This window comes from Gorilla gorilla, chromosome 19 (assembly GCF_029281585.2).
Source record: "Gorilla gorilla gorilla isolate KB3781 chromosome 19, NHGRI_mGorGor1-v2.1_pri, whole genome shotgun sequence".
NCBI lineage: Eukaryota > Metazoa > Chordata > Mammalia > Primates > Hominidae > Gorilla > Gorilla gorilla.
Window position 1 is genome coordinate 69164068 of NC_073243.2, and position 21994 is coordinate 69186061.

The 21994-nt window shown below is 37.1% G+C and overlaps 1 protein-coding gene across 2 annotated transcripts in view; it reads right to left on the minus strand.

Moving 5' to 3' along the window:
• The window catches only part of GHR (growth hormone receptor), a 310424-nt gene that overhangs the window by 33356 nt on the left and 255074 nt on the right, over positions 1 to 21994 (minus strand). The gene's annotated exons all lie outside the window — the stretch shown is intronic.

Consider the following 21994-nt stretch of genomic DNA (forward strand, 5'->3'; position numbering starts at 1 on the left):
GATTTGGATATAGGTAGTTCATCTGCAAGGTGACTTCCGGATCTAGCAGTCAGGGAATGGGGAGGGTGGGAAGGAAAGGGAGAACAACTAATATGTGTGTGTTACTGAGCTGGTTATCACAGTGGCTAATGGGGCCCAATCCCACTGAGGCTCCTTTGAGAAGCTGTGTAGAATATGCACCACCACTGTTGTGTAGAAAGATGAGAGGCTAGGATATTTATCTATCACTCCCAGTACTCACTGGTTGAAGGGTGCCTCAGAGATGTTCACCCCCATGCACTTCTAGGCCGTACCTGCACATGAGCTGAGGGTCTTTGCCAAGGCAGGCACCTGAGTCTGCCCGGCAGGGTGCATAGTGGCAAATGGACACCATAGACAGTTGTGATGACATCAGGTGGATGTGGGGGATGTAGTGTGGGAACCACAGCATGCACTACAGGGCCTTTCATCTTTTCATTGATTTTTGATAAAAGGCACTTATGTTTGCATTCTTTTAAAAGATTCAGCCAGTAAACTCATTAAATAGATGCCCACTCTAAACAACTTATACATACTCAGGTGTTAATTCTAATTTGAGAAGTAAGTGCAGAATGCCTCTTATGTGTTAGGATTTTAGCCAAAATTCCTCTGCATCAATGAAATCTGCCGCTATAGATGTGCAACAGACAGGTATGAAGCAAAACACATTTTTGTGTATGAATTCTCAGTGTTCTGATGTCCGTGGCCATTTTGGAGATTTCTTTTCAAATTTCTCTTCTTTTTCTTATTTTTTTCTCCTTATATGATTAGCCTTAAATCATATTGTAAACTTAATCTAAAACTCTCATTCCTGGGTTATCAGGGAGGCTCTCAATCTTAAAGTATCTTTGTCAATACTTTGAAAGATCTCTTAAAAATAAATAATATGAAGCAAATGCATAAAAACTCATGATTCCAAATTCCAGGTTACAAACCTGATGTTATGAACCAAAAACCGCTTCTTTTTTCCTCTGGCAACAAACTCACAAGGGATGGGATGTTATAAACCTTCTAAACAAATCCATCATTCAAATTCATTCAACAAACATTATTAAACGCAAATTTTGTACCAGGCTGTGTTCTAGGAATAGAGAAATGAACAAGTTGATAAAAGTTGGTCCTTGTCTAGTTTCCATTCTAGCAAAGGCAGGGATGTGGGGATCCTATGTAGAAAAATAAGCGGGTCAGGTAGCGTGATGCCTTCAGCTTTGTTCTTTTTGCTTATGATTGTCTTGGCTATGCAGGCTCATTTTTGGTTCCATATGAAATCTAAAGTAGTATTTTCCAATTCTGTGAAGAAAGTCAATGGTAGTTTGATGGGGATAGCATTGAATCTACAAATTACTTTGGGCAATATGGCCATTTTCGTGATATTGATTCTTCCTATCCATGAGGATGTTTTTCCATTTGTTTGTGTCCTCTCTTATTTCCTTGAGCAGTGGTTTGTAGTTCTCCTTGAAGAGGTCCTTCACATCCTTTGTAAGTTGTATTCCTAGGTATTTTATTCTCTTTGTAGCAATTGTGAATGGGAGTTTGCTTGTGATTTGGCTCTCTGTCTGTTATTGGTGTATAGGAATGCTTGTGATTTTTGCACATTGATTTCGTATCCTGAGACTTTGCTGAAGTTGCTTATCAGCTTAAGGAGATTTTGGGCTGAGACGATGGGGTTTTCTAAATATACAATCATGTCATCTGCAAACAGAGACAATTGGATTTCCTCTTTTCCTAATTGAATACCCTTTATTTCTTTCTCTTGCCTGACTGCCCTGGCCAGAGTTTTGAATAATATGTTGAAAAGGAATGGTGAGAGAGGGCATTCTTTTCTTGTGCCAGTTTTCAAAGGGAATGCTTCTAGCTTTTGCCCATTCAGTATGATATTGGCTGTGGGTTTGTCAAAAATAGCTCTTATTATTTTGAGATACATTCCATGAATACCTAGTTAATTGAGAGTTTTTAGCATGAAAGGCTGTTGAATTTTGTCAAAGGCTTTTTCTGCATCTATTGAGATAATCATGTGGTTTTGTCACTGGTTCTGTTTCTGTGATGGATTACGTTTATTGATTTGTGTATGTTGAACCAGCCTTGCATTCCAGGGATGAAGCCGACTTGATCGGGGTGGATAAGCTTTTTGATGTGCTGCTGGATTAGGTTTGCCAGTATTTTATTGAGGATTTTTGCATCAATGTTCATCAGGGATATTGGTCTAAAATCTTCTTTTTTTATTGTGTCTCTGACTTCAAACTATACTACAAGGCTACAGTAACAAAGACAGCATGGTACTGGTAGCAAATAAGATATATAGACCAATGGATACAATCATTTGATCTCTGACAAACCTGACAAAAACAAGCAATGGGGAAAGGATTCCCTGTTTAATAAATGGTGTTGGGAAAACTGGCTAGCCATATGCAGAAAGCTGAAGCTGGATCCCTTCCTTTCATCTTATACAAAAATTAACTCAAGATGGATTAAAGACTTAAACGTAAGACCCAAAACTATAAAAACCCTAGAAGAAAACCTAGGCAATACCATTCAGGAAATAGGCATGAGCAAAGACTTCATGACTAAGACACCAAAAGCAATGGTAACAAAAGCCAAAATTGACAAATGGGATCTAATTAAACTAAAGAGCTTCTGCACAGCAAAAGAAACTACCGGCAGAGTGAACAGGCAACCTACAGAATGGGAGAAAATTTTTGCAATCCGCCCATCTGACAAAGGGCTCATATCCAGAATCTACAAGGAACTTCAATAAATTTACAAGAAAAAAAAACAACCCCATCAAAAAGTGGGCAAAGAATATGAACAGACACTTCTCAAAAGAAGACATTTATGCAGCCAACAGACACATGAAAAAATGCTCATCATCACTGGCCATCAGAGAAATGCAAATCAAAACCACAATGAGATACCATTTCACACCTGTTAGAATGGCGATCATCAAAAAGTCTGGAAACAACAGATGCTGGAGAGGATGTGGAGAAATAGGAACGCTTTTACACTGTTGGTGGGAGTGTAAATTAGTTCAACCATTGTGGAAGACAGTGTGGTGATTCCTCAAGGATCTAGAACTAGAAATACCATATGACCCAGCAATCCCATCACTGGGTATATACCCAAAGGATTATAAATCATTCTGCTATAAAGACACTTGCACATGTATGTTTATTGCAGCACTGTTCACAATAGCAAGGACTTGGAACCAACCCAAATGCCCATCAATGATAGACTGGTTAAAGAAAATGTTGCATATATGCACCATGGAATACTACTCAGCCATAAAAAAGGATGAGTTCATGTTCTTTGCAGGGACATGGATGAAGCTGCAAACCATCATTCTCAGCAAACTAACACAAGAACAGAAAACAAAACACCACATGTTCTCACTTATAAGTGGGAGTTGAACAATGAGAACACACATACACAGGGAGGGGAACTTTACACACTGGGGCCTGTTGGGAGCTGTGGGGCTGGGGGAGGGATAACATTAGGAGAAATACCTAATGTAGGTGACGGGTTGGTGGGTGCAGCAAACCACCATGGCACATGTATACCTATGTAACAAACCTGCACGTTCTGCACATGTACCCCAGAACTTAAAGTATAATAATAATAATAATAATAAAAAGAAAAATAAGCAGGGTAAGAAGAAAGGAACTGCATCCTTGTTTGAGAACAACTGTTGCCCTCAATAGTACAAACAAGTGAATCTTCAGAAAATCCTGAGTTGCAGATATGTCTTTAGCCCTGGGAGCACATGTTGGGGATAGCAGGAGTGTTTTTGTAATCAAATTCCACAGTCATATTGTTGTAAGAAATACTCATTTTCCTGTATGAATGGAGAAATTTACAAGAGTTTTAGGGCATGGATGGGATGTGCCTTGGTACCGAGGGCAGATGGGCAGCTCTCTCTATGTGGTCAGTGTTTACCAACCTCTCTCAGAACACTGAGGTGTAGGAGCCCACATTATCTGTTACAAATGAGTACAGTGAAAAAGATGTGTATTTCGTTAGGCAAGCACCTCTCATACAGTAAAGCACTCAAAATATTCCTTTTTACTATTAGTCGAAGCACTGAAAACAAACACTGTTTTAGGTCCTTCTACAAAGTTAGTAATTATTAAAACTAAATATTTAAACCACAACTGTTTTAATGCTGGTATATCTGAGGAGACTATTTCACATTCTAACTGTTCATTTGCACAGAAATAAGAAAAGGAAATGCACTAGATTAGAAATTGAGAGATGTGTACTCTAGTTCTGGCTCTGACACTATTTAACGTTGACCTTCCCAAGCCATTCGGTCTTGATTTCCTTAGTAGAATGCCTGGAATAGATGAGACACAAAGTACTTTACAATTTTACAGCTTCGCTTTTACAATTAAGGGCATATATAATTATGAACAATAATGTACACAACAAAAACATAATTTTGGCATTTGAGTTGAAACAACAATAGAACACCAAATACAAATGTCAATCAGGTTCCTATATTCTCTGTAAAATATGCCTGTTACATAATAGCAAGAATAATAAACTCAACTTCAAAACTTGAAACAGAAAGAAATAAAAAACTTTGTCAGCTGAAACAAAAAAACTTAAAAAGAAAAAATAACTAATTTGAAACACATTTTGGTTACTTAAACTTAGTATTCTTAGATTTATTGTTTCCTTTTAACTCCAGATGCATAGAAAGTCCTTATTACCTTCTCATTGTAAATAAGAAATAGGAAATTTATGGGTGTGGTGCTAATGTGATGACGTGTGTGTCTGCACATGGAACTCTGATACAGATGTAGTGCAGCAGAGCTGTTTTGTTCTTGTCTTTTTAAATGTCTTTCTTTCCCTTCCTTTCTTCCCTTCCACCTTCCTGTTTTCTTTATTTTACCCTGCACCCTCCTTCTCTCTTTCCTGCTTTTTTAAATTTTATGGCTGGGTATGTGCTGTTAAGTGCTGTGGCAGACAGCCCCTAAAGTAGCCTCCAATGATTCCTGTCTTCTCTCATTCACAGCCTTATGTATTTCCTTCCCTTGAGTAACTTGCTTCTAATCAGAAGAATATGGCAGCATGGAGTGGATGGCAGTTCTATGATTAGGTTACAAAAGATTGAGACTTCTTTTTAACTAGCAGACTCACCCTTTTGCTGGTTTTGATGAAGTAAGTTGCTGTGTGGTGAGAACCATACAGCAAAGAACTAAGCATGGCCTCTGGCCAACACTCAGCAAGAAGTAGAGGCCCTCAGTATAAAAACCCTTGAGGAACTGGCTGGGCGCGGTGGCTCATGCCTGTAATCCCAGCACTTTGGGAGGCTGAGGTAGGTGGATCATGAGGTCACGAGATTGAGACCAGCCTGACCAACATGGTGAAATCCCATCTCTACTAAAAATAGAAAAATTAGCTGGGCATGGTGGCATGCACCTGTAATCCCAGCTACCTGGGAGGCTGAGGCAGGAGAATTGCTTGAACCTGGGAAGCGGAGTTTGCAGTGAGCCAAGATTGCGCCACTGCACTCCAGTCTGGTGATGGAGCAAGACTCCATCTCAAAAAAAAAAAAAAATATATATATATATATAAATAAAAAAAACCCTTGAGGAACTGAATCCTGCCAACAACCATGTAAATAAGCATGGGAACCAATCTTTCCCTATCCAGCCTTCAGATGAGACCACAGCCCTGGCTGACACTTTGATTGCAGTCTTATAAGATAGCTTGAAGCACAGGACACAGCTGGTGGGTTAATTTGGAAAAAGTGTGAGAGGTATATTAACTTTACTAAATATTTGAATGCTATTAATACAGAGTAAATGAATTTAATATATCAGAACTTAAAAGTAGTGCTCAAGAATGACACTAGCCACTTTTCTTAGCAAATGGAATGTATCACAGTGAGTGTGAGAAAGTGGGTGACTCCTCTTTTGGAGGCAAGAAGAACTATATTGTGGCTGGCCGTTTAGTTTCTCCTTAATCACATCCTATCACATCTAGTACCATTGTGCCGCTGTGGCTGAAGACACTCAGTATTCCTAAAGTCCAACTCCTTAGTGTCATCTTAAGGCTTTCTAAATCTGAGAGGAACTACCATAATCTTAAAATGAACACCTTTCTCACTATGTCTAAAAATCCTATTAGAATCTTACTTTTACTACGAAGACAACAAATGACTACTATAGACTCTTAGGTCTTCTCTGATTAGCCAGGAACAGAAACTCATTTCTGAACTAGTAATATTTCTTGCTTTCTTATGATTTTTAAAGATTAAATCTAAAAATAGTATAGTTCAACATCCATTTATAGCACCTCTGAAAGGAATGTTGCAATTAACAAGAGAGTCTAACTTTGTCCCTAAGTGAATTATCACCAAGAACAATGAGTTAAGTTGGAACACACATGTGGTGTTTGGTTTTCTGCTCTTGTGATCGTTTGCTGAGAATGATGGTTTCCAGCTTCATCCATGTCCCTGCAAAGGACGTGAACTCATCCTTTTTTATGGCTGCATAGTATTCCATGGTGTACATGTGCCACATTTTCTTTATCCAGTCTATCACTGATGGACATTTGGGTTGGTTCCAAGTCTTTGCTATTGTGAATAGTGCCGCAGTAAACGTACGTGTGCATATGTCTTTTTTTTTTTTTTTTTTTTTGAGACAGAGTCTTGCCCTTTTGCCCAGGCTGTACTGCGGTGGCACTATCTCCGCTCACTGCAAGCTCTGCCTCCTGGGTTCATGCCGTTCTCCTGCCTCAGCCTCCCGAGTAGCTGGGACTACAGGCGCCCGCCACTGCGCCTGCCTAATTTTTTGTATTTTTAGTAGAGACGGGGTTTCACCATGTTAGCCAGGATGGTCTCGATCTCCTGAACTTGTGATCTGCCTGCCTCAGCCTCCCAAAGTGCTGGGATTACAGGCATGAGCCACCGCGCCTGGCCGCATGTGTATTTATAGTAGCATGATTTATAATCCTTTGGGTATATACCCAGTAATGGGATCACTGGGTCATATGGTATTTCTAGTTCTAGATCCTTGAGGAATCGCCACACTGTCTTCCACAATGGTTGAACTAATTTACACTCCCACCAACAGTGTAAAAGCGTTCCTATTTCTCCACATCCTCTCCAGCATCTGTTGTTTCCTGACTTTTTAATGATCGCCATTCTAACTGGTGTGAAATAGTATCTCATTGTGGTTTTGATTTGCATTTCTCTGATGACCGGTGATGATGAGCATTTTTTCATGTGTCTGTTGGCTGCATAAATGTCTTCTTTTGAGAAGTGTCTGTTCATATTCTTTGCCCACTTTTTGATGGGTTTTTTTTTTCTTGTAAATTTATTGAAGTTCCTTGTAGATTCTGGATATGAGCCCTTTGTCAGATGGGCAGATTGCAAAAATTTTCTCCCATTCTGTAGGTTGCCTGTTCACTCTGCCGGTAGTTTCTTTTGCTGTGCAGAAGCTCTTTAGTTTAATTAGATCCCATTTGTCAATTTTGGCTTTTGTTACCATTGTTTTTGGTGTTTTAGTCATGAAGTCTTTGCCCATGCCTATTTACTGAATGGTATTGCCTAGGTTTTCTTCTAGGGTTTTTATGGTTTTAGGCCTAACATTTAAGTCTTTAATCCATCTTGAATTAATTTTTAATGGGTGCAGCAAACCAACATGGCACATGTATGCCTATGTAACAAATCTGCACGTTGTGCACATGCACCCCAGAACAAAGTATAATAAAAAAAAATAATAGAAAGACATTAAGCATTCAATCAAAAAATCATGTTTGGGGCTGGGAGCAGTGGCTCACACCTGTAATTCCAGCACTTTGGGAGGCTGAGGCGGGTGGATTACCTGAGGCCAGGAGTTTGAGGCCAGCCTGTCCAACATAGTGAAACTCCGTCTCTACTAAAAATACAAAAATTAGCCAGGTCTGGTGGGGCATACCTGTAATCCCAGCTACTCAGAGAGGCTGAGGCACAAGAATCACTTGAACCTGGGAGTCGGAAGTTGCAGTGAGCTGAGATCGTGTCACTGCACCCCAGCCTGGGTGACATAGTGAGACTCTGTCTCAAAAAAAAAGTGTTTTGCAATGTTTATAATTAATTTATCTTAATAAAATTTCATGGAATTAAAAAAAAAGAAAAAAAAAAAGAAAAGCACATTGGATCAAATGACTTTTGGCCCGTTATGGTGGATATGGGTTCTGCTAAGCAATCTGCATATGCAGTCAAACAAGGGTCAGTTTTAGAAGAGAAGAATGGTTACAGCATGATCAGTCACCCTGATCTGGATAAAGAATGGCTATTATTGATCATAAGCCAAAGTGAGGAAATACTTATTGTCAGCTGAAATCACTTTCATATGTTCTGAGGACTGCATAAGCACGTTGGCCAGGCCAACTGTGGTGAAACCGTAATGTTCCTTTCACAAATAATAAACAAGAGATGGTGATTGCAGTAGAGCAAGTCTACTTCTTCGACTATGCCTGCATAGGCTTTGGGTAAAATCTTTGTGTGACTGGCCTAAATGTATAAGTTATTTAAAAACACCTTTGTATTTAGCCTTTATATTTGGTTAAGGCGATGTTACAGAAAGAGACATGCATGATCTTCAAAGGTTTGATGAGCAAAGAAGATGTGAATATGTAATTCTTCCATGAGTGAAAGAAGTTACTGCATTCAACATCATTATTTTTCCAAGTCCCCTTCTTAAGCAGGAACAGAATAACAATATGACAGCAACTACGGCTTCTTTGGGGTCTCTGTCCTACACATTTTATATGTAATATAAAAAGTGTTTATTCTCAAAACTAGAATGAGTTAGGTACTATTATTCTCACTACTGAATAGATGACACTGAGGCATAGAGAAGTAAAATAACTGGCCCAAAGTCACTTGGTTATTAAGTGGCACAGCCATGATTCCCACTCAACAGCTGTGCTTCAGAATTTGTATTCTTTTTTTTTTTTGAGATGCAGTCTCGCTCTGTCGCCAGGCTGGAATGCAGTGCCATGATCTCGGCTCACTGCAACCTCCACCTCCTGGGTTCAAGTGATTCTCCTGCCTCAGCCTCCCGCGTAGCTGGGACTACCGGTGCGTGCCACCGTGCCCAGCTAATTTTTATATTTTTAGTAGAGACAATGTTTCACCATGTTGGCCAGGATGGTCTCAATCTCTTGACCTCGGGATCCACCCACCTCGGCCTCCCAAAGTGTTGGGATTACAGGTGTGAGCCACCATGCCCAGCCCAAAATTTGTATTCTTAACCACTGCACTGGTGGCTTTCAAAGTTTCAGAAAGTGACTTTCAGGAAAATTATTTATATATATATGTAAATTTTAAGTATAAAGTTAAGTATATTAAAATATATTTAAAATATTAATAATATATAGTTAGTATGTTATTAATATATAATATATAATATATTAATTAATATATAATATATTATAATAATATATTAATGCATACTAATATTAGTATAATATATTACTAATTAATATATTGTTTACGTATTGTTAATATAAATTAATATAAGTTAATATGAATTAATATGTTATTAATTCATATTAATTATATTATTAATATAAATATATATTTACATTTAAACTTTAGATATATAAACATATTTTAAATGTTTTAAAATGTTCTCACATACTTATTTATATGATAGATATACACAGGCACATGTAAAATAAAATGTCTCAAAATTACTGCCTGCAATGAATTCTGATTTCAGTTTATAAATGATGCTGCTTGCAACCCTATAAATTGATTTACTAATACAGGTCACTACTTTCAGTTTGAGAAACATTGTTCATGAAGCTAATCTTGCCTCGACAAAAGTTGAAAATTAATAAGATTGTTGGTCTATAATTCCCTCAAAGAAAGGCAAGAATGTTTCCTTTGTCTGGCATAGATTATGAGATGCTCAAAAGAACTGTATTGTCTAGCTAACTGAAAGTTACTCCTGAAATTATTTTTCCTAAGACATATTATAAGATTCTCTGAATCATTAATGAAACCTGTTAAACATCATTTAACGTTTTTTACGACAGCATGGCGATCAGGGATTATCCTAGTGAATTACGGTGCACCTATGTGCAGGGCTGCTGGGAGAGACTGGCCTTTTACCCCTACACTAAGTAGATTCACCACTGTGATGGTGATATTCATTCTCTCACTGCAGCTTAGTATGATTCACACATAATTCATTTCTGGGAATGACATTATTTATTAAAAACAATAATTCTTTATCTTGAGAGTTGCCATGACAATTGAAAGAAGCTACCAGGAAATTACTTTTGATAATACTGGGTAGAGGCTGAGAGTGCTGATTTTGGTGCCAGACTGCTGAGTTCAAACCCTAACTCAATCACATACAATCTGTAATCTTGGGCAAATTACTTAACTTCTTCAGTTTCCTCACCTGTAAAATGGGGATAATAATGGTATGTCACAGGGTTATTGTAAAGATTAAGTGAGGTAATCTATGTAAAGTTCTTAGAAAAGTGCCTGGTATAGAGTAAGCATTATATAAATGCTCATTGTTATTATTTCCATCCTCACAATCAGTTGTGATTGTCAACCTATGATTTGTTAACTGTTGTTACCTAGGAAGAGCAAATGATGAACATTGCTAATTTGGAATTTCATCCTGTAACTATAAGTTCATTAGTACTAGTTGAAACATGTAATTATAAGTATATCGGTACTAGATGAAACATCCAAAGTATAGGTGTCCAATCTTTTGGCTTTCCGGGCTACACTGGAAGGAGAGACTTGTCTTGAGCAACACAAAAAATATACTAACACTAACGATAGCTAATGAGCAAATTGCAAAAAAATTTCATAATGTTTTAAGAAGGTTTACGAGTTTGTCTTGGGCCGCATTCAAAGCTGTACTGAACTACTTGCAGCCTGTTGGTTGCGGGTTGAGAGGTTCAAGCTTGGAGTAGGTGGTGATACTGTGGCAGCTATTTCCCTCACTGTTCAGAGGTGATTTTCTGTGGTTGTACTCCAGACAGTCATAGCTATCAAAGCCTGAGTTCTAGATAACTAGGAGATGTTGCTATATTATTACATATTAGTGTTAAATTAAAAAAAAATCCAAGCAGAGCCTTTGTCTATGTTTTCCTGAGAAACAATGAAAAGAGAATGCTGCAATTCTGTGATGACACTCGTAAGGGTAGAGAATTACCACACTCACGCAGATATTGTGTGGCTGGCTCTCAAAGGATTTGTGGATTCAGGATGCTACTTGATACTTTTCCCTAGTGACCTGGGAACTCTGAAGTCATAGAAAAAAGCTTTATTGATATATTGGCAATACTCTTTTCAGAAAAAATATATTATAAAGGAAGAGTACTGAAGTGGAGTTTGGGGAGTTTTGAGTTCTCTCACTAATAGCCTATCCAACTCTTCCAGCATTCTGAGCCAAAACTACCCTGAACGGAATGGGCTGAGTAGTTGAATTGTATTTTTTTTTTTAATTTTACTTTTTTCTTTATTTTATTTTAAAGAAAATTCAACCTAAATTTTTGCTGGGTGCTTCCTTGGGACTGGATTCTGTGCTGAGAAGTACTGAGCTTACTGAGTTTTACGCAGTTCCTGGCCCCCAGCAGGCTTACGTAAACACTTAGGTTGAGAGGAAGGAACCCCTTACCCAGCTAGCTGGAGTCCTCATCTTGAATCTCTGCTTCAGGACCAAGCAGCCTTCTCCAAAGTACTCTTGCCATATCCCAAGTGCTATTTTGCTTGAAGAGCTTCAGGAATTCAGTAATTCCTCCAATTAAAAGTACCTTAAGCCCCCTTTTAATAAAGGTCCTGTCCTGAGTGGATGCTGCTAGTATATCAAAATATGGTAAAAGAGATCTGTAATTTTTTTTGGCTTGTCTTTATTGTTAAAAGTAACTGAACTTCCCTATAAATAATGCATTGTCAAAGAGGCCATCTGAAAAAGACTGGTAGACTTTTTTTTTAACCTATGGTGTTATCAAGTGGTTATGAAACTGCAAACACTCCATTCCAAAAATAGTATAGGCTACTGGCAGGAAGGCTTTAAATAATGATGGCAACTGACAAAAAATTTAATAAAATATTTTCTTTTTGGACAATACTGAACATAAGAAATTCACATTTATATTTGATTTTCCTCATGATTCTCTGTAGAATTAAGAAGGTACAGCTCGTTGTAAAGTCTTCTATTTAAGCACTTACTAGCTTAGAGTTGAGAATAAAAATTCACAAGTTCTCACCTGAACTATTAATTTCTTCCTTTTTTTTTTTATATGGAGTCTCGCTCTGTCACCAAGTTGGAGTGCAGTGGTGAGATCTTGGCTCACTGCAACCTCCGCCTCCCAGGTTCAAGCGATTCTCCTGCCTCAGCCTCCTGAGTAGCTGGGACTACAGGCGTGTGCCACCATGCCCAGCTAATTTTTGTATTTTTAGTAGAGACTGGGTTTCACCATTTTGGCCAGGAGGGTCTCGATCTCCTGACCTCATGATCTGCCCGCCTTGGCCTCCCAAAGTGCTGGGATTACAGGCATGAGCCACCATACCCAGCCAATTTCTTCCTTTTTTATAATTTTAAATTAAACTCTAGTAAACTTTAAATAATGAATTGCTGGTACATTAAAGAAAATTGTAGGATTGACCCAAATAAAGGCACAGTCTACATTTCCAGTTACCATAAGATGAATCTCAAGTCAACTGAGCTCTGTAGTGTCTGGGAAAAGTATTTATTTATAGTACTGTGGTTTGGCAGGTGAAGTTATGTGGTCACAGCCTATATAGATAGCTCATTTGTATAGCAGTGTCAGTAGATAATTGCACATATATTACTATTGGCATTTATCATTTAAACCTTCACCAAACTTACTTTTTGTTGTTTTATTTTCATGGAACACTTTCTTCATAAAATGTATTGTATGCACTTCCCTTAATGCTGGTGGTTGAATACAATTTATCCTGGTTTTCAGCACTCAAATCTTCTTTCTCCTCTTTCCTTTCGTTTTCACAAGATTTACTTGGTGCAGTTAGTTTATTGCCTTTCAAATTATTCCATTTAATCATCTTAGAAAGAGTGATCATACACTCCTCTGTCTTATTTAAAATTTTCTCTCTTCTTCTTGATGTCTAGCTCTTTATCCATTAATTCTTTTAAAAGCATAGTGACTCGTAATGAGACCTCTAAGATAGAAAGGTGGGGACACTATTCTGTCAGTGATCTTTTCTCTGGATAGAGAGGGGGATATGCCAAGGCAGATACAGCAACAAGATTCTAATAATGTTGCCTTTTGGAAGATGGAAACAGGAACATGACCTCAAAGACCTATAACTTACTACCCTGAAGAAGAACTGACTTAGGAAATAGAATTGCTATGATTTCACTGTTTTAAAAAAGTGTATTCTGCATAAGCAGTGTTTTGAGATGTAAAAGACAATTATACTGAATGACTATGTAAAAACAATTAGCACTAAATTCAGTCAAGTTTATTTTCTGGTTGGTTAGGGTAAAGGGCATCTTAGATAATCAAATTAAATAATTAAATAATTAAAATAGAAAGCAAGAGGATATGAAGTAATTGAAACCCTCACACACTTCTGTTCAGAATGTAAAATGGTATAGCTACTGGGGAAAGCAATTTGGGGGTTCCTCAAAATGTTAAATACAGAGTTTCCATATGACTCTGCAATTCTGCTCCTAGGTATATGCCCAGAGAAGCAAACACATATGATCACACAAAAACACGTGCAAGAATGCTCATAACAGCATTATTTAAAATAACAGAAAAGTAGAAACAACTCAAAGATCCATCAACTGATGAGTGGATAAACAAGATGTGGTATAATCCTATAATAAAGTATTGTCTTAAAAAGGAATAAAATACTGATACATGCTACAACACGAATGACCTTGCAAACATGTTGCTATGTGATAGAAGTCAGACATAAAAGGCCACATATTACAGTATCTGATTTACATGAAATGTTAAGAATAGTCAAATACAGAGAGACAGAAAAGTACATTAGTGGTTGCCAGGAAATGAGGTGAATGGGAAACTGGGAGTGACTACTAATGGGTACAGGGTTCCATGATGAAGTAATGAAAATGTTCTAGATTTAGATAGTAGTGATTGTTGCACAATATTGTGAATATACCAAAAACCACTTTGAGATTAAAAAGGTGGATTTTATGCTATTTGGGTTTTATCTCAATAAAAAAATCTATCTAAAACATACAAAGCAAAAAATCATGCTTAACACTAAAATTGACTAAATATAATTTTAGTTTTCTTTTTAGTCTCTATTGGACAGTCACTTTTTCAATTTAAAAATCACAGCTCATTAATTTTGGCCTGTCACTGTCACAAAAACAGGAATTTGTAACTCACTGTAAAAAAGACACTACTGGATCCTTGGCAATATGAAAATATTATAAATGAAACTTAGCTGAAGCACTTGTAAATGGGGTTGTCAGGTTCTCTTTAATGAGATCATCAAAATTCCTGAAACTTAGCAGCTGGCAGAAGGTCTACAGACAGAAGTAATTATTTAAAATAATTATTGAATGTTAGAGTCACCTGGAAAATTAAAAAACACGCTGATGACTAGTTTCTATCCTTTTAAAAATTGTAATTTCAACTTTTATTTTAGATTCAGGGAATACATGTGCAGGTTTGTTACCTGGGTATATCACACGATGCTGTGGTTTGGGGTATGATTGATCCCATCACCCAGGGAATGAGCATAGCACCTAATAGTTTTTTAGTCCTCTCTCTGCTCCCTACCTCCCTACTCTGTTAGTCCCAGTTTCTATTGTTGCCACCTTTATATCCATGTTTACCCAATGTTTAGCTCCCACTTATAAGTAAAAACATGCAGTATTTGGTTTTCTGTTCCTGTATTACCTCACTTAGTATAATGGCCTCCAGCTGCATCCACGTTGCTGCAAAGGACATGATTTCATTCTTTTTTATTGCTGTGTAGTATCCCATGGTGGACATGTACCACATTTTTTAATCCAATCCACCTTTGTTGGGCACCTAGGTTGATTCCATGTCTTTGCTATTGCGAACAGTGTTGTAATGAACATGTGAGTATATGTGTCTTTTGGGTAGAACAATATCCAAAAGAAACAATGTACTTTCTTTTGGATACATACCCAGTGGGATTGCTGGGTTGAATGGTAACTCTGTTTCAAGTTCTTTGAGAAATCTCCAAACTGCTTTTCACAGTGGCTGAACTAACTCACATTCCCAGCAACCGTGTATGAGTGTTCACTTTTTTTTCTGCAGCCTTGCCAGTGTCTGTTGTTTTTGACTTTTTGATAATAGCTATTCTGACTGGTGTGATATAGCATATTATTGTGGTTTTGATTTGCATTTCTCTGATGATTAGTGATGTGAGACATTTTTTCATGTTTGTTAGCTGTTTATATGTCTTCTTTTGAGAACTGTCTGTTCATGCTGTTTGCCCATTTTTCAATGGGGTTGTTTTTTGTTTGCTCAATTGTTTAAGTTCCTAACAGACGCCAGATATTAGATCTTGGTTGGAAGCACAGTTTGTGAAGATTTTCACCCATTCTGTAGGCTGTTTACTCCGTTGCTGGTTTCTTTTTCTTAAACTAAGAGCTTCTACACAGAAAAACTTGTCAGTTTTTTTTTTGTTGAAATTGCTTTTGAGAACTCAGTCATAAATTCTTTTCCAAGGCTGATGTCCAGAATGGTGTTTCCTAGGTTTTCTTATAGGATTCTTACAGTTTGAGATATTACATTTGAATATTACATTCTTATAGTTTGTATATAGCTTGAGATATAATATATATCTTATAGTTTGTATATCATTTGAGATATATTTGAATATTGCATTCTTATAGTTTGAGATATTACATTTGAATAATTAATCCATCCTGAGTTAATTTTTGTATATGGTGAAAGGTAGGGGTCCAGTTTCATTCTTCTACATATAGCTAGTCAGTATCACTTACTGACTAGCCATTTACTGACATTTACATTTATCCCAGTACCATTTACTGACTAGAGAGTCCTTTCCCCATTGCTAATTTTGTCATCTTTGTTGAAGATCAAATGGCTGTACTTGTGCAGCATTATGAGATATTTCATCTCCTTGGTTAGATGTATCCCTAGTTGTATTTTATTTCTTTTGTGGCTACTGTAAATGGGATTACATTCTTGGTTTGGCTCTCAATGTGAACACTATTGCTGTATAGAAATGCTACTGATTTTTGCACATTGATTTTGTATCCAGAAACTTTACTGAAGTTGTTTATCAGTTCCAAGAGCTTTTTTGGTGGAGCCTTTAGGTTTTTCTAGGCATAGAATTATATAGCCAGTAAAGAGAGGTAGTTTGATTTCTTCTTTTCCTATTTTGATGTATTTTATTTCTTTCTTTTACCTGATTGCTCTGGCTAGCACTTCAAGTACTGTCACGAATACAACAGGTGAGAAACGGCATCCTTTTCTTGTCTTCAAGGGGAATGCTTCCAGTTTTTGCCCATTTATTATTATGTTGTTGTGGGTTTGCCACAGATGGCTCTTACTATTTTGAGAAATATTCCTTCAATGCCTAGTTTCTTAAGGTTTTTTTTTTTTTTAACATGAAGGGAGGTTGGATTTTATCAAAAGCTTTTCCCATATCTATTGAAATCATGTGGTTTTTGTTTATAATTCTGTTTATGTGGTGAGTCAGATTTATTGATTTGTGTGTGTTGAACCAACCTTGAATCCCAAGAATGAAGCCTACTTGATATAGTTTGAATATTTGTACCTGTTCAAATCTCATGTTGACATATAATGCCCAATGTTGGAGGTGGGTCTTGGTGGGAGGTGTTTGAATCATGGGGGTGGGCCCCTTATGGCTTGGTGCTGTCCTTGCAGTAGTGAGTGAGTACTTGTGAGATCTGATTGTTTAAGTGTGTGGCACCTCCCTCAGACTCTCTCTTACTCCTGCTTCCCCTGTGTGATGTGCCTGTTCCTGCTTCACCTTCTGCCATGAATAAAAATTTCATGAGGCCTCCCCAGAAGCTGGCCAGGTGCTGGCACCATGCTTGTACAGGCTGCAGAATCATGAACAAATCAAGCCTTTTTTCTTTATAAATTACTCAATCTTGGGTATTTTTTTTAATAGCATGCTAGAACACCCTAACACACTAGTTTATCATGGCAAATTAACTTTTTGATGTGCTTCTGTATTCAGTTTGCTAGTATTTTGTCAAGGATTTTTGTGTCTATGTTCATCAGAGATGTTGGCCTGTAGTTTGTTTTTTCATTGTGTCTTTGCCAGGTTTTAAATCAGGGTGATACTTGCTTCTTTTGAGAAATGTCTATTTAAGTTTGTTGCCTATATTTTAATAGGGTAATTGGCTTTCTTGTTATTGAGTAGTTTGATTTCCTTGTACCTTTTGGAATATTAACCCCTTATCTAATATGTGATTTGCAAATATTTTCTCCTAATCTGTAGGTTGTCTCTTCACTCTGTTGTTTCATCTGCTGTGCAGAAGTTTTTTAGTCTGACACAATGCCATTTGTCTATTTTTGCTTTTGTTGTCTGTGCTTTTGAGGTCATATCCATGAAACTTCTGCCCAGATTAATATCATGTAGCTTTCCCCCTATATTTTCTGCATTAGTTTTATAGTTTCAGGGTTTATGTTTAAGTCTTTAGTCTGTTTTGAGTTGATTCTTGTATAAGGGATGAGATAAGGATCTAATTTCATTCTTCAGCATGTGGATATCCAGTTTTCTCAGCACCATTTATTGAAGACACTGTCTTTCCCCATTGTGTGTTCTTGGTATCTTTGTTGAAAATCAATTGATCATAGATGTGTGGGTTTATTTCTGGGCTCACTATTCTGTTTCAGTAGTTGATAGATCTGTTTTAATGCCAGTAGCATGCTATTTTGAATATTGTAGCTTTGTAATATATTTTGAAATCTGATAATGTGATGCTTCCAGCATTGTTCTTTTTGATCGAGATTGCTTTAGCTATTCAGAGTCTTTTGTGGTTCCATATGAATTTTATGATTTTTTCTACTGCTATAAAGAATGACATTGGAATTTTGATAGGATTGCATGGAATCTATAGATTGCTTTGGGTAGTATAGATCTCTTAACAATATTAATTCTTCCAATCCATGCATATTTATCTTTTCATTTATTTTTATCATCTTCAATTTCTTTCATCAACATTTCATAGTTTTCAGTAAACAGATATTTCCCTTCCTTAGTTAAATTTACTCCTAAGTATTTTATTTTTTTTGCTGCTTTTAAAAATAGGATTGTTTTCTAAATTTCTTTTTCATACAGTTTGTTGTTAGTTGGGCATTTAATTTTTAAAAGTTCCCCGGTGATTTTAATGTGTAGCATTTGATGGTTAATTTGGGAACCACTGACTTATATCATTTTTTCCCCTTGGAGCTTAGGAGACATTCTGCTTGCTACCACTAGAGCCTTGTGTCTGGTTCTCACATTCAAGTTTTTAGCCAGGAATGGTAGGAAAAAGTAAATGTGGGGCATTCCAATCCAAGCCTGAAAGTATAGCAATGCTTTGCCAACATTAAGTTTCTGTCACTGAAATATCTGAAGCTAATGAAGTCTAAGGGGAGCCTTCTATTGCCAGAAGAAACCAACTGACAAATGAAACTTTGTTTTCTATCTTGTAATTTTGTTGAGGCCATTTATTCTCATTGATGATAATATACTCTTGCATGTAATTTCATTTTTGAAGCTTGAAATTTCAAATGCAACAAAATAGGGTCTTTTGTGATAAGCACATTAAAGCTTTTTAATTTTAGGGTTTAGAGGTACAGTTAATATTCATTCATTCTTCATTTATTCAGCAGACATTGAACACCTGTTGATGTGCAGGCTTTAGCTTAACAACTCTGCTTGCTAAAACAGTATATTCAGTCCAAGGATCACAGCACACTGAACAGAATATTTTATGTAAAGGGGCTGGACCAGTTTCCTGAGAATGAGAATCATCTCAGCCACTGTTTCTTAATGATTTTTGCTCTCTGTATTCTCTTGCTTGGTGGAATTACTACCACTACATATTAAAATTCTTAAGTCTATGTTCAGATTTTAAAAATGTTTCATATACAAATAGTTCCTGACTCATGATGGTTTGCGTTAGGATTTTTCAACTTTATGATGTGTTTATCAGGGTATTAAATGCATTTTCAAGTTTTGACATTTCTAACTTATGATTTTTTAAATTTACAACAGGCTTATTGGGATGTAACCTCATAAGCTGAGGAGCATTGGCATGCAGTATACCTCTATTTTTATAAAGAGAATGACCAAGATGACAAATAAAAAGATAAATATGGTCTACAAGCACATGGCCTCCAAAATGCAGGAACAGAGAACATTTTTATATTAATATTTATATATACACATATTGCTCAGAACATAGCTTGTCATTCTCTTATGTGCATGTTTTTAATTTTTATTTTTTTCAGGTCTACATTAGTGTGGCAAGACAGCTGTGTCACACTTCCATTTTTCTAAACTAAGGGTTCTCAACCATGAATGAGTTTCCCAGGAGACATTTTGCAATGACTGGAGACATTTTTGGTTCTCAAGACTGGGGTAAAGGGTGATACTGGCATCTAGTGGGTTGAGGCCAGGGATGCTGTGAAACATATTACAATGCACAGGATGACAGCCACAACAAAGAATGATCTAGTCCAAAATGTCAATAGTGCCCTATTCCAAACAAATAGTTAAAATCACTAAATTACAAAATAATTCTTCAAAATTTAAATATGCACCGAGTGAAATAAAAATTGAAAGCCTCAATATCTCCTACCCCCTTGCCTGTCTAAATTTTCTTTTTCTGTCCAACAAAGAAAAATATCTTGCATTTTTAAGTCCTTTGGATATTTTTTGAGATGATCACATCAGCTATTCCCTGTTTCAATTAATCAACAAGTGGCATTTGTGTGTAAGGCACTCTTTAGGTGCAGTGAGAATTATAAAAATGACATGATATGTGGATCTACCTTGAAGAGCGTAATCCAGTAGAGGAAATAACTCATGTACATAAGCAGATAGAGAAGTAGCTAATGAAAAAAGGCAGTTAAAGATAATAATTGCTTCAGAATATCACAGAAAGTAGTGATTAATGAGAACTGGGAGCCTGAGGGAGAGACAAAGGTTTCAGGGAGGAGTAAGAATAGGGTCATCAACTCAACCCAGTTTGCCGGAAATGGAAACACACTGAGGATGATCACCAACCACATACCACAAGAGAAACATCTGCACACAAACGTGGGTTTATTTCCACCCATACCTACTGGATCAGAATCTGCATTTTAACAAATCCCAAGTTATCTGTATGTGCATTAAAACTTGAGATGCCTTTACTTGGGCACCTGACCGCTAGCTAAGGCCTCCTTCTAATTGGACCAGTGGATTTCAACTCTGGCTGCACATTGTAATCACTTGGGGATCTTTAACAAAATACCTTCCGCAGGTTTAATTTAATTAGATTGGGGTGATGCCTGGGCATTGGTATTTTTCAAAATGCCCCAGGTGATTCTAATGTGCAGCCAACATTGGGGACCACTTATTAGAACAATGAGCTTCTATGTTATATTAGTACAATGAATTCCTTAAAGGAAAATATTGAAAGGCCCATCAAATACTGAGTTCTGTGAAAAACAAACCAAATAAGGATTAGTGAGGTGAAGCAGAATGCATTGAATCCCCAGGGGCATCTGGGCCAACCTCCATATAAGAGGATGTTGACTGTGTCTGTGTTAGCTCTCAGAGGATGACAGTGAGGCAGACAACAAAAGCCACTCTTGTGGGTGATCTTCCTGGGGTCTCCCAGGGAGGTTCGACCTTAAATTCCACTTGCGTGTAGCAGAAACATGCTCACGGCTGTGTTACAGGGGTTCTAAAGTTGCAATTTCAAATATATATAGTGGTGGGGTGTGCAGCTGCCTTAATTGTGGTAGTCATGGAAGTTAGTGTTAGATTCTTTGATGTAGATTCTGGGAGCAGAGCCAACTCCAAGCTCTAGAATGGCTCTGTGTCAGTTCAAACAATAGAATAGCCATGGTTGCCTTTGTGGGAAACCTACGACTTTTCACCAGAGCACATCATTAATGCCAACCCTGGCACCATTCTCCTGTGGCAAGTTTCCTTATTCCTCACAGTTATTGATTCATGTGCTTTTTCTGGGCTCTTTGTTGGAAAGATCTGCGATTTAGAGAGACACAACTTTCATGTGAACAAGCACCACCTGGGGATCGTGTTAAAATGCAGATTCAGTAGGTGTGAACTGAAATACTGCACTTTTGATAAGTTCACAGATACTGTTGATTCTGCTCTGGGGACCACATTCTGAGCAATAAGAGCTTAGATCTGTGCTGTCCAATATGGTAGCCATGGGTCTTTCATAGCTATTGAGCACTTGAAATGTGGCTAGTGTGACTGAGAATTGAATTTTAAATTTTATTCCATTTTAATTAAACTCAAATTTAAAAATAAAAAGAGTGAAAAATATCTTTTTCCTAAATGCAACATTAATAGTTTTGATAGGGCTATATTTCACTTTAATTGCTGAAAATTTCACATCCCAGTTGAGATGTGCTGGAAAGTTAAAATGCACACCCAGATTCTGAAGATTTATTAGGAAAAAATAATGTAAGAGATAGATCATTAACAGTGAATGCTTTTATTAGCTTCACTACATGTCAAAATGATAATAGTTTGGAGATATTGGGATAAATAACCTACATTGTTAAAATTAATTTCACCCTCTTACTTTTTTTTTTATTATTATACTTTAAGTTTTAGGGTACATTGTGCAGGTTAGTTACATATGTATACATGTGCCATGCTGGTGTGCTGCACCCACTAACTCGTCATTTAGCATTAGGTATATCTCCCAATGCTATCCCTCCCCCCTCCCCTCACCCCACAACAGTCCCCAGAGTGTGATGTTCCCCTTCCTGTGTCCATGTGATC